A 14019-nucleotide genomic window follows, 5' to 3' on the forward strand; every position below is an offset into this window, starting at 1 on the left:
AATTCTAGATATATATCCAAAAGAATTGAAAGCAGGGACTAGAACAAATATTTGTACATTCATGTTCTTAGCAGCATTATTCATAATAGCCAAAAAATGGAAACAACTTAATTATTCTTTGATGGATGAATGGATTACAAATAAGGTGACACTGTGTCTGTATATATAATAATATAATATATAATATAATAAACATAATGTAATGTAACACAAAATATAATGGAATATTTTATGTGTGTATGTATGTGTGTGTGTATTTATATATCCAGCCTTAAAAAGGAAGGAAATCCTGATGTGTGGTACAACATGGATAAACTTTGAAAACATTATGCTAAGCGAAAGAAGCCAGACAAAAAGGACAAATATTATATGATTCTGCTTATATAAGGTATCCAGAGTAGTTCAATTCACAGAAACAGGAAGTGGAATAGTGGTTATCAGGGGCCAGGGAGAGTGGGGAGAGGGGAATTAGTGTTTAATGAGAACGACGAAAAAGTTCTGAAGGTGGATAGTGTTATTGGTTGCACAATGACGTGAATGTACTTAATGCCACTGGATTGCACACTTAAAATTTTTTTTTTTTAAGATTTTATTTATTTATTTGTCAGAGAGAGAGAGAGAGAGAGGGAGAGAGAGCAAGCACACGCAGACAGAACGGCAGGCAGAGGCAGAGGGAGAGGGAGAAGCAGGCTCCCCGATGAGCAAGGAGCCCGATGCGGGACTCGATTCCAGGACGCTGGGATCATGACCTGAGCCGAAGGCAGCTGCCTAACCAACTGAGCCACCCAGGCGTCCCCACACTTAAAATTTTTTAGAAGGTAAATTTTATGATATGTATATTGTACCACAATTTTTAAAAATGGTTCATTCATAATCATGATCTTTATTGGTGGTTTACATAGGTTTTTATTTCTGTCAGGCTCTTTTGTGTCTTTACCCTAGTTCCTCCCAGATCAATTGTTCTACTCTCTGTGTATATGTACAGCCATAAGAATGTGGGGAGAGGGCGCCTGGGTGGCTCAGTGGGTTAGGCAGCTGCCTTCGGCTCAGGTCATGATCCCAGGTCCTGGGTTCAAGCCCCATATCGGGCTTTCTGCTCAGCAGGGAGCCTGCTTCCTCCTCTCTCTCTGCCTGCCTCTCTGCCTACTTGTGATTTCTCTCTGTCAAATAAATAAATAAAATCTTTAAAAAAAAAAAAAGAATGTGGGGAGAGGAAGAAAGGAGAGAGAGAGAGAGAAAAGAGAGAGAGAGAGAGGGAGGGACGGTGCTAAGACAAGCAGCTCCAACATTGCAATAGGTGGAATAAGTTAATGTGGGTACTAATCTCTGCAGTCTAACAACTTGTCTTCAGAGAGTCTTACCGCTCCAAGGATGTTTTGTTCCAGCTCTGGATGTTTTAAATGTGGTGTCATACAGCATTGTCTTGGCATGGGCATTGGCCATGGGGATTTGTTCATCAGAAGAAAAGTAATCCTTCCAACTTTCAGAAGCATGTGAGGGGGAGAAAGCATGATGTCCATCTCACTTTTCCAACATCATTGCCGGCACTCTGCCCAAGCCCATATAACCTCATGCCTAGACTCTTATGTTAGTTTCCTTCTTCCTTTTAATTCTTACCTCATTCAATATATATTACACTATTCTACCATATTGATTTTCTAAAATACCACCCTTTCTTAGTACATGACTTTACTTCCTATTTCATAAAGGCTATATCACGCATGAATGCTCTGAACTTCCTGCCCTTCCCCCCACTTCTAAAAATGTATCTGCATATGCTGTAATTTAGCCTCTTTTTCCTGTTCCAAAAGGAGAGGTTTCAAAACCCTAATCCAGCTACCTGTACTGGGGCTCTCATTCCCTCCCACCTCCTTCAGGACCAGGATCCATCAGCCATCTCTTTTCTTTCCTGTGCCTTCAGCCTCCTTTTCCTTTTAGCTCTTCCCCTTCAGCCTATAAACAAGCTCAAGGCTTAAAAAAAAAAAGGCATTTCTTAAGCTGCTACCCTGAATTTCTCCTACTCACTCCCAGGCTTCTTGAAAGACAGTGTTTCATTTGCTTTCTGTACTTTCTTCCCACCCCTGTAGGCTTCTGCCCCACCTCTCTACAGCAACTGCTTGATGAATGTTATCTCTAGCCCTTAGGTGCCAAATCCAGAAGGCAGTTTTCATTACTTATTTATCTAATCTGTCTGTGGCTTTGACACTTCGGGCTAAAATCTTTTTTGGGGGGCGGGGGGGGGCTGGTTTCACACCATTTCTCCTCACTCTAGAATCATCTCTTCTTACTTTGTCTCTGCCCACACTCAACTACGGGTGCATCCCACTGATCTGTCCTGTGATGTGTCTTCTCAGCCCATGTATTGAGGAGCTCTCCAAGCTGACGGCATCACCATAAACTGGTAATTCCCAAATCTCTTCGTCTCCCTCAGCTTTCTCCAGTTTGCTAGACTCGGGTGCATACTGAACATGTCCACTTGGACATGCAGCATATTTTATCGTAATTCCCTCTCCCCAGAGCAGTCCCTCTCACCCTGTTTTCCATATCTTGGTAAATAGCATGACCATCTATCAACTGCCCGTGTTAGAAACATGAAAGAGATTCTGTGTCTTTCCTCTTCCAATCCAATTAGGCATGAAGTCCTGTACATCTTACAAAAGTAACTCCTCAAGCCAATTTCCCATATTCATCTACCCTGCCTGGGTGGCTCAATGGGTTGAGCCTCTGCCTTCGGCTCAGGTCATGATCTCAGGGCCCTGGGACTGAGCCCTGCATTGAGCTCTCTGCTCAGCAGGGAGCCTGCTTCCCCCCACCCCCGCTTCGCCTGCCTCTCTGACTACTTGTAATCTCTCTCCCTCTGTGTCAAATAAATAAATAAAATCTTTAAAAAAATAAAAATAAAAATAAAATAAAATAAAATACTCTGCTGTAAAATTGTCAGTGGTGAGTTCAAATCTTTTGTAAGAACATCTGGAAATTTAAACCATACCCTTTATTTTATTCAAAAGTCAGAATATGACAATGAGATACTACTTCACATCCACCAGGATGGCTATCAACAAAACAAAGCAAAACAGAAAATAGCAAGTGTTAGCAAGAATGTAGGGAAATTGGACCCCTTGTGCACTGTTAAATGTAACTAACCACTGTGGGAACTATTATGGCAGTTCTAACAAATGAAACATAGAATTACCATAGGATATAGCAGTTCCACTTCTAAGTCTATATACAAAAACTTGAAAGCAGGCACTAGAACAGATATTTGTACACCCATGCTCATAATGGCATTATTCACAAAAGCCAGAATGTGGAAACACCCTAAATGTCCTTTGACATTGTCCATTCACAAATGGTATATATATCTGTATATGTGTGTGAATATGTATGTGTATTAGAATATATATAGATATATATGTATGTGGTATATATATACAATATATATTGCATATGAGCATCATGAAATGTTATTTAGTTTTCAAAAAGAATGAAATTCTGACACATGGTACAACATGGAAGAAGCTTGAGGACATTGTACTAAGTGAAATAAGTCAGGTACAGAAGGACAAGTATTGTATGATTCCACTTATATATGAGGTACCTGGAGTAGTCCCATTCATAGAGACAGGAAGTAGTAGCATGGTGGTTGCCAGGGATGGAAGAAAGGAATAATAAGGAGTGATTATATTATGGGCATAGAGTCTCAGTTTGGGATGATGAAAAAGTTCTGGAGATGGGTAGCACTGATGGTTGCATAATAGTATGGATACATTTAATGCCACTGAATGGTACCCTTAAAAATGGTTAAAACAGGGGCGCCTGGGTGGCTCAGTGGGTTAAAGCCTCTGCCTTTGGCTTAAGTCATGATCCCAGGGTCCTGGGATCGAGCCCCACATCAGGCTCTCTGCTCAGCGGGGAGCCTGCTTCCTCCTCTCTCTCTGCCTGCCTCTCTGCCTACTAGTGATCTCTGTCTGTCAGATAAATAAATTAAAATCTTTAAAAATTAGAATATATTGGGGCACCTGGGTGGCTCAGTGGGTTATGCCTCTGCCTTCAGGTCGGGTCATGATCTCAGGGTCCTGGGATCGAATCCCAAGTCAGGCTCTCTGCTCGGCAGGGAGTCTGCTTCCTTCTCTCTCTCTCTCTCTCTCTCTCTCTCTCTGCCTGCCTCTCTGCCTACTTGTGACCTCTGTCTGTCAAATAAATAAATAAAATCTTTGAAAAAAATTAAATATATTTCTCAGATTAATAAAAATTATCATTCTTGACATGTCTTCCTGTAGAGTTCCAAGAGTGTAGACTTTGTCCACAATGAGACAAGGGGGTGTGAACTAACTGAAGCAAGTGATATTTTGCCAGAAGGGTAGGAGGGGCCAGTTCTCAAAGACAGTCGGAGATGTCAAAGAACGCTCTGAAACTCCTGGGTCTTTAACTGAGAAGGTGACCTTAAGGAAGTCTCTATTCCTCCAGAAACTCAGATTCCTTTATTTGGATCCTTCTAGAAGTTCGGGGGGAGAGTATGTGTTTCCCAGTTTGAAAAGAACCCTTTCTACTTCTGTTAAAGCAAGCATTCATACAATGCACTCGAAAACAAAACAGAACTATAGTTAAGCGACAAAAACAAACAGTTTAAAAATACATACATTTCTGAAGTAATTACGATGAAATTCAAAAGCTGAATGAAAGAGAAAAGCGTCTCAAGATCAGCACAAAGCCTTTGGGAGCTCTAACAGGAAAATATGTATATGATTGTTAAGTGCCAAAGTAAATACGGCACACAAACCCAAAGCTTATCTGTGTGGTTTCCATAGTGTCAGTATATATATGCAAAGCTGGTCTGACTGCACTGAGACCCATCAAAGGTCATGGAAGTAAAAACAAAAGTCAGACTCTGTGTGACCCTTTGGCAAGCGAGTGCCAGGGTTTCTGGCCATTTCCTCATTTCTAGAGAAGCGAGCGAGAGGTGGCAGTAATGTTCTTTTCCTTCCTCTCCCCACCCCACCTCGTTTCTCTCCTCCCTCCGTCTTCTCCTCTCTTCCTGAATTAAAACATTATTTTCTTTGAGTCCCAGGAAACGAAATTCAGATTTACAGTGAAATGTTACTAATGAAAGGTTACTAATGAAAGATGACTAATGAAAGACCCATTCCTTTTAATATATGTTTATTTCCATGTATAACTGCATTATTGTTAAAATGAGAACTAGTTTCTTTAAAACTGACCTGTTTTGGGGGATAAATATGCACTCTTTTTAATTTTCCTCCTGCTTGTCAAATCACAAAAACTTCAGATAAATGAATAACACAAGTATGTCTGCTGTAGCAACGCAGAATCAGGATGAGAGGAACAGCATATCACACATTTTTCTTTGGTCGTGCTACAGTTTGGGGGTTTGAGGGCACAGATTAGGAGGCTACTGAAGTATTAGGTGGGTGTGGGTGACAAATTATATTCGTTGAAAAAGTAGCTACACTCAATGGCATGAATTTGCCTTGGTATTTAGAAGTTTAAATAGCAGCTGTGTAGTGAGGATACTTTTTGGTTTGGTTTGGGTTTTTTTGTTTTTGTTTTTGTTTGTTTGTTTGTTTTTAAGAGACTGTAGTGATTTACTGCTTGCTTAACGGTAGTGATTGATTGATTGATTGATTAATTGATTGACTGATTTTTCGGCAAGCTGTATGCCCAACTTGGGGCTTGAACTCACAACCCCAAGATCAAGAATCACATGCTGAACAGACTGAGCCAGCCGGGCTCCCCTGGATTTTTGTTTTTGTTTTTGTTTTTGTTTTTTCTTGAGTGGAAAGCATGGAAATGAAGAAGTAAGCTTATTCTACAAGCTTTTCTTGAATTATTAGTATATGCTGTGCACTCTGCCAGGTACAGTTGTGAGTTATTTGAAGCTCACATCTGTTGAGTAATTTCCCCAAGGTCTTGCTGCTAATCAATAACAGAACATAGGCCTTTGTAGTTCTAAAGTCCATGGTTTTAGCTTCTATCCTATGTTACCTCTTTTTTTTTTTTTTTAAATTTATTTGACAGAGAAAGAGATCATAGATAGGTAGGCAGAGAGTCAGGCAGAGAGAGAGGAGGAAGCAGGCTCCCTGCTGAGCAGAGAGCCCGACGCGGGGCTCGATCCCAGGACCCCGAGATCATGACCTGAGCTGAAGGCAGAGGCTTTAACCCACTGAGCCACCCGCTATGTTACCTCTTAATTCCATTTGTTAACAGGGCAGTGTTCTATCTACATTGTGTATCCCTTTATCTGGACTTCTCCCTCACACCTGACTCTCAGGCCCTATGGTTAAGGATAGTTCCCACCACTAGTGACTTGCTGACCACTACCACTACAGCTAATAGTACTTCTCCTATTAAATACTACTAATAATAATGATAATAATTGACAATTGATAGTATTCACTGAGTGCTTACTTTATGACTGAAACTCGGTTAAGCACTTTGCGAGCTTTATTTAATTTAACATTTTCAATGGTGCTTGAGGTCTATGCTCTGGGACAGACTCCTCTGAGGTTAGCTCTTATTCCCTTTATTTATAAGCTGTGTGACCATGGATAAGTTATTTAACTTTCCTGCCTCTTCATTTCTGCATCTGTAAGAAGGAAATAATAAAAGTGTCTATCTAAGAGAGTTGTTGGGAAAATTAAGTAATATAGGGAAATAGTATACATAATCCATACTGACTACAAATTATTGGTATTAATACAAATACTATTGATAATGTCATCCATCTATAAAAACCCTGCCGTGTTTATATAGCCCAGTTATGAGGCCTCTCGTCTTGGTGTCCCCCTTTTGTAAAAATTCTGATTCCCTGCCTAGAACTGAAACCACTATGGACACTTAACCAATGGCTGGATCTTTAGTACCTTGTGCTCTGCTGCTGGGAACTGGATCTTGTCTCCTACATCTTCAACTACTGGCTGGGATGCTACATATCACTCACTTCCAATGGAGCCGGGATGCGCTACTACCTGATTCTTAATATCTCCATTGTTACCATAGCCCAGGAAAATTAGACCCCCTTAGCTTGGTATTGATCAGGTTCTAGTCCAACAGTATTCTTTACTAACTCTAGTTTAAACTGCTGAGTGTCTCCTGTCTCGCTCAATCCTGCTTCTTGCTCTTTCCTCCTAGCTATGTTTAGAATTATAGTACCCCTTGAGGTCAGACTCACCTAAGGTTCAGCATGTAGTATCACTACAGAGGAGTCGAAGAAGAAAATACATAGTCCCATTCTGAAAGAATTATAAGCTTCATAAAATAGAAAAACATGCAAGACATAGCTTATACCCACCCTTGGATGCCATTGGCCTTGTCGGCCTTGCATTCCAAGCCATCAACTCCTCCTTGAAATCTTCTATGGGATACCTACTCTATGCCTCACACAATGCTGCTGTGTGGAGCGAACTAATTGCTTGTCCAAGAATATTGGGCTTTCCCTTTGGTTATCACTGTGTAGCCAGCAACCAGCCATATGTCCAGAGTCTCTGGCTGCTTCTCTCATTTATGGGCTCAGATGAAACACTTCAATACAGGGCGTGGGATTTGGTTTTCTGTTCAGTTAGATGTTATATTCAGAAGTATGGGATCCTAAACCAGTGGAAGCCAGGAGATCAGAGGGAGTCAAATTGATTCATTCTCTCTCTTCTTGCCCTCCCGTCCATTCTCAGGCATAGTTTCCAGTGTGGCTGAGCAGATGAAAACTTGCGAGTGATAGTCTCAGTCTCTCCATGGCTTATTATGAAGTAATGACCAGCATGGTGACCTTGTGTTGCTTACTTACTCTTCTCACACTTAACCTTCTTTGTTCCTCACTCTCACTGCCCTGGGATTGCACCTCCCATACAAAGTTAATCACTTAATTCATGCATTAGGCTCTGCTTTTGAGAAATGAACAGACCCCAGAACTCCAAAATTTGAGACTCTTGAGCCAAAGAATGAAAGGAGGGACATTAGGTTGAAAAGGAGAGAAGACATAGAATAAGAAGGGTTCTTACATGGCCTGGTGTTCTTTCTGATACCTCATCATCTTTCTCCACACAACCTCTCTCACTACAACTTCCTCCTTCCCCAACACACACCCCACTCTACCCTAACTAAAATTGTTTTGCCTTCAGGGTTAACACTGAGCTCAGCATTGCGCTTCCACAACTGTTTTGCCTAAAGGGAAAGAAAAAATCACTTTAACTGTTGATAAATCCTTTCATTCCACAATTAGAGATAAGAAGCTTAGAAATACAAATATCTGAATCAGTCTTAGCTAGAAAAGATGATATCACACTCATTCCTGTTTTCATGGGGGAGGAGAGTTGCAGGGCAAAAAGGCAGTGGGCGCTTGGTAGGGGACAGAGCAGCCTGGAGGCAGGACAGATTACCTTATCCAATTATGCAATTCATTCATGGCTGTGCACTGCCCATCTTCATCTGAGAATAAGCGAAGGAAAGCCGGGCATAGTGGTCTGTGGGGATAGACACAGGCAGATTATAATGGAAACTATGATCAGATAATAAGCTTAAGCAGAGATCTAATCCATGATAGAATACGTATTAAAAATGGACAGAATTCTATCTGGAATGTCAACTGTATTAAATAAGGGAATTGTAATGCTGGGTATTATGGAACTGAATGAGCATTACCGTTCAAATTTTGTTGCAACACACGTTATTTCAAGGAAATCCTTTATGGAAGAAAATCCAAATCTAATCTTGGAGTGATAGGCTATCTTCTTAAAATCAAGTTTGTTACTCTTTATCAGCCAAACATGGATAGGACCTTAAGGTTCATTGTATAAGGTGTCGTCAGTAGGGGTGTGAGATCCTAGAGAGGAAGATCGGTAAGAACTGGCAAAGTGTGTAGTAAAAAGTTATAATCCTATGAAGTTCCCAAGCATGGTTTTTAAAATCAATTTCTCCATATGTGCCCCGAAATATTACTTTCTTCACTTTGTTGAGTGTCCTTGTTTGCCTTTGATGTTCTAGTCATGTCACCATTTTGAATAAGGTCATAGATGTGTCAGTGTTGTTGCTTAAGCTTATGCATGTTGTAGCTATGTAATAGCACAAGAATCCCTGTCCTAATGAATCCTTTTAGTTATAACCTATTTCTCAAACATTTGGGTATTTGTGTAGTTAATTTTAGTTAACCTAACAATCAGAAGAAAAGCGTATGCCTGTATCCTATGAGTGTGGTCCATGAAACAAGAGGAACTTCTTCATGACAGTTAAAAGCTCCCCATAGTCCCATAAGCTAATGAAAATGAAATAGAGTCACACTTAGTAGCAATAACAGATTAATATTTAATTGAAAATAACTATTTTTAGGCGTGCCTAGGTGGCTCAGTCACTTAAGCCTCTTACTCTTGGTTTCAGCTCTGGTCATGATCTCAGGGTTATGGGATTGAGATTCCTCCCTCCGGCTCCACACTTACTGGGGACTCTGAGATTCTCTCCTCCGCCCCCACCCCCCACTTACGTGTGTGTGCTCTCTCTCTCTAAAGTAAATAAATAAAATCTTCTAAAAAATAAAATAAAATACTTTTAATTCACATTTTTTATGTTTCCACAGCCCACTGGAAATAATTTTTATTCCAAAATTTAGTAATGTGAAATATTAGTTTTTCTATTGAAAAATGTAATGGTTTAACAAAATGCAAAGTTTTTGGGTTTTTTTTGTTTTGTTTTTTTACAATGCAAAGTTTTCATGCATCTCTCTCTCTCTCTCTCTTTTTTTTTTAAGATTTCATTTATTTATTTAATTTTTAATATTAAAAATTTATAATAATATAATAATATAAATAATTTTATTTTATTTATTTATTTATTTATTTATTTATTTAAGAGAGAGACACAGTGAGAGAGGGAACACAAGCAGGGGGAGTGCAAGAGGGAGAAACAGGCTTCCAGCTAAGCAGGGAGCCCAATGTGGGGCACCATCCCAGGACCCTGGGATCATGACCTGAGCCGAAGACAGCCGCTTAATGACTGAGCCACCCAGGTGTCCCCGCAAAGTTTTTATCTTATGCTCCTGTAGGTCAGAAGTCCAGTAGGGGTCTCACCAGGTTGAAATCAAGGTTTCCTCAGGTTTACATTCCTTTCTCTTGGTGCTTTGGGAGTTTCCACTTCCTTCCTCATTCCAGTGTTGACAGAATCGATTCCATGTGGTTGAAGGACTGAAGCCCCATTTTCTTCTTGGCTGTAAACGGAGGGCCACTCTTGACTTTAAGAGGCTACTATATTCTTTGGCTCATGGCTGTCTTCCTCCATTTTAAAAACTGATGATGGTGGGTGAAGTCTTTGTTGCTCCTGTCTCTGATCACAGCTGGAAGATTTCTGACTAGACTGGGTCCACCTGGTTTATCCAAGGTTATCTGGATGAACAATCTCCAAACTCAAGGTCTATAACTTCAACCACATCTGCAAATCCCTTTTGCTGTGTAAGTCAACATAGTTACAAATTCGGAGATTAGGATGCAGTCATCTTAGGGGGTAAAGGGTCGGGCATTATTCTGCCTACCACACATAAGGGAGCACACGGGTGAGGGAACAGAATCATGCTCTAGGAGAGAGCTGTACTTTATGTGTTTTGTTTTGTTTTGTTTCAGTAAAATGTCCTCCCAAACATTTTCTCTATAGATGATTTATAGCTCTTCAAATTGCATGCTTACTGATTCACTGTTCATAACTAAAACCAATTGAAGAAAGCCTTCATCATGAAGCATGGCTTACTGGAAATGTTCTCTGTTGCTAGAGGTTCTGTTGGACTATCCTTATTGGTGCACTACATCAACCAGCATAACAGCCTCCGGAGGCTTCTGGACAACCAGATCTTTGGATCCTACAAACTGCCTTAGATATTTAAATTGAATTACAGTGAGTCTCCAGAAGTATATAGCTTGACTGGAGACTCTACTCCAAATTTTGGGATACCTTACCAGTGGAATGGGCTAGTTCCAGGCCTCTCTAGGGGCTCAAAGTTACTTTTGGGGAGCCTCCAATGAAGATATTATTTACTCCAGATATTTCAAAGTCAGACTTACTGGTGGTCATTTTCCATTTCTATCTGGGTTATTGATTTATGTTCCTGGGTTATTGTAGTAATCTACTCACTCAGCTCCCACTTCCAGTTTCTCCACTGCAATCCCTCCTCTGTGTTATCAGGAAAGAAGAAGATTCTCAACTTTTTATTTGTCATAACATACAATACACTTCCAATAGTAAGTGCCTCATAATGGTACTTCTCCACACAAAGTTCTGTTAAGTTTATAAAAGAATCTCAGACCATTCTGAACCCCCAAATGTGGACCAAGTGATTCTGCAAACTCCTTTTTACTCACTTTTAGGGGGAATGTGATTATAATATAAAAAAAAAACCTTCTTATCATTGTTATAATACTTATCTGCTGCTTACTATGTGCCAGATATTGTCCTAAGTACTTTATGCATGTTAAAACCTATTTAATCTTCATATCAACCCCTGAGGCAGATGCTATTATTAAACCAGTTTTACAGATGAGGGAAATGAGATTAAGTGACTTGCTCACAATCATACAGCTAATAAGTGACAAAGCTGTGATTTGAAGATTTTATTTATTTATTTGACAGACAGAGATCACAAGTAAGCAGAGAGGCAGGCAGAGAGAGTGGGGGAGGCAGGCTCCCTGCTGAGCAGAGAGCCTGATGTGGGACTTGATCCCAGGACCCTGGAATCATGACCTGAGCGGAAGGCAGAGGCTTTAACCACTGAGCCACCCAGGCGCCCTCAGAGCTGTGATTTGAACTCGAATTCCTCACTTTAGGATAGTAGCTAAAGAGTATGGGGTTCTCTGTGAAGTGATTAGAAAGGGTCTAAGACTGAGAATGGTGAGGACTGCATGTATGTGTGACTATACTAAAAAACCACTGAATTGTATTCTTGATAAGGCTGAATTGTACGCAAATTATATCTAATAAAGCTGTTTTTAAAAAATCCTCTGGCGGGGGTGCCACCTGGGTCACTCAGTCATTTAAGCATCTGCTTTTGGCTCGGGTCATGATCTCAGGGTCCTGGAATCGGGCCCCATGTTGGGCTCTCTGTTCAGAGGGGAGCCTGCTTCTCCACCTCCCTCTGTGCTCTCTCTCACTCTCACTCTTTCTCTCAGGTAAATAAATAAAATCCTAAAAAAAAAAAAAAAAAAGTCTTCTGGGAAACGTTTAAAAAGAGAATCTGATTTCTAACTTCTGCCTCCCCCCACTGCCATGTCAACCTCCACCTCTGAGATTCCAATTTAATAAGCCTGAGCTGGTTCTCTGGAAATATGTATTTTGTCAAAGGTGCCTTGAGTGATTCTGATGATAATCTACATCTGAATATATCACTGCTTTAGAGCGGGCGGTTACTTCAGCTGATATCTAATCCAAAACTGGGCCAAACAGTAGACCTGGCTCTTTATAACCAGCATGATTTTCTGGGTGGCTGGTGGAAGACCAAGTAGCTCAGAGTAGGCCACAGTCACTGAACACCAGGATCACAAAGTCTGCTGGGGCACTGTTGGTCTAAGGGCAAAGTAACATTCAATACATTCTGGAAGGGGTTGTCTGGGTGGCTCAGTCCTTAAGCGTCTGCCTTCAGCTCTGGTCATGATCTCAGGGTCCTGGGATTGAGCCCTGCATCAGGCCCCTTGCTCAGTGGGGAGGCTGCTTCTCCCTCTCACACTCCCCCAGCTTGTGTTCCCTCTCTCACTGTGTCTCTCTCTGTCAAATGAATAAAAATGAAATCTTTAAAAATAAATAAATAAATAAATAAATTCTAGAAGAATGTTGTTTTACAAAACATCCTGATATTCTTACACAGCAAGTTTATTTTTTCTTACAGTTTTGGTGATCCTCTTTTCTCCATTATAAGCAAGTTCCAAAAGTTCTTCCTCAGTTGCTTTCTTTTTTTCCTTAATATAGCAAGTGTGTTTATAATGGAGTACTCTGTTTCTGAGGGGTGGAAGTGAGGAGTGAAAAGAATTACTTAATATAGAGAAAACATATTAATCCCATGAGACGGAAGTATAAGAAGTAATGGACAAAAGCTTAGTGTTTGAAATTTCATATTTTAATGATAGTTTAGCTAAATGAGCACAAAATACATTTGAGGAATTGAATTGACAGGAAAGCTGGAAAGGGCTGTAATAAATAATCTTCTAATTACTGTTTAACCATATTTCATGCATTTGAATATTTAGCCAGGTGCATTTCTGGGGAGGGGGTTCTATTCATACTGCAACTCTGAAAAGAAGACTACATTTTATTATTCTAAAATTACAGATGCATCTCAGTTTCTTTAGAATGTGATATGCTTTTGCTGACTAAACAGCATTACCTCTTAGTAGAGCCCAGTGCTATAATTTGACCCCTCTGGCAAATTAAATACAATTATGCAAACTACTAGGATTTGGGTATAATCTAATTAATACGGTACATATGAAGCAGATAGTAATTTCCCTGGTTGAAAACTAGATTGCCTTCTTTCACGTTTGAACTATGTTTTAGAAAAACATTGTCCTATGTAAGCAAGACTTCGTTATCTTATGTATTCTATTTGTTCAGCTCTGTGACGGACATGTTTAGAAAAATAAAGCCAAAATTGGAATATTCAAATGATAACATTTTGTTCAGATATTTAAAATTACAAAACAGAATATTACATGAAACTAGGAAAATAATTCCTTTTGAGTTGATTGCTTTTGTCTAGTAAAGTGTAAATGGAACGCTATTTTAATTTTTTTCTCTTTATATGGCTAAAATTAGGGTTAAATATGATTTAATGGAAATAATTCCGTTCATTGAAACACAAATTTTTGGGAGTTGAAATTAACCTGGATTAAGCTTCCTGAATGATATTTATAATCACTAAATACAGAATACTATGTTTAAAATATATGAATCACATTAACATTAATCAGTACCACATGTGTGCACTAAGCAGAAATCAGGAAAGATTTGCTTTTGTTCCCTTTACCAAGAAAACTAAAGAAATTA

This window comes from Enhydra lutris, unplaced genomic scaffold (genome assembly GCF_002288905.1).
Source record: "Enhydra lutris kenyoni isolate GAN:26980312 unplaced genomic scaffold, ASM228890v2 scaffoldscaffold9, whole genome shotgun sequence".
Classification (NCBI taxonomy): Eukaryota; Metazoa; Chordata; class Mammalia; order Carnivora; family Mustelidae; genus Enhydra; species Enhydra lutris.